Raw genomic sequence first — 435 nt, 5'->3', positions numbered from 1 at the left:
GCCATGTTTTGAGGATATTTTTTGTAGCATTTGTATAGATTTAACTCTACTGTGATTTTTCTTGTAAAACGTATATTTATAACTGGTTATTTTTGTTTTTCTTTTCTTCACGACTTCCCTTTTATCAACAAGCAGCACATCAGATGTTCTCAACATTTCTTTGACAAGGAAACAGTGTTTTTGTGTCTGCATTGGCCTGAGGCTCACCATGAAGAAACTGATCCCATCAAGCTTTTCATTTAATTTTTCTGGAACCGCTTTATGGCTTTTTGGAGACTGTGCTGGGCCAAGGTGGGGGTCCCACTCCCTTGACCTTCTTCGGTCTGTCTGGGTTAAATATTGAAATACTTTAACTTCTAAAACAGATTTCTATTAATAATTATTTTTATTAATTTATTTGCTATTTTTCTTATTTAATGTTATAAATGTGAACCT

This window comes from Poecilia reticulata, chromosome 14, assembly GCF_904066995.2.
Source record: "Poecilia reticulata chromosome 14, P_reticulata-male-v2, whole genome shotgun sequence".
In the NCBI taxonomy this organism is placed as follows: domain Eukaryota; kingdom Metazoa; phylum Chordata; class Actinopteri; order Cyprinodontiformes; family Poeciliidae; genus Poecilia; species Poecilia reticulata.
This window is presented reverse-complemented; position numbering follows the sequence as displayed.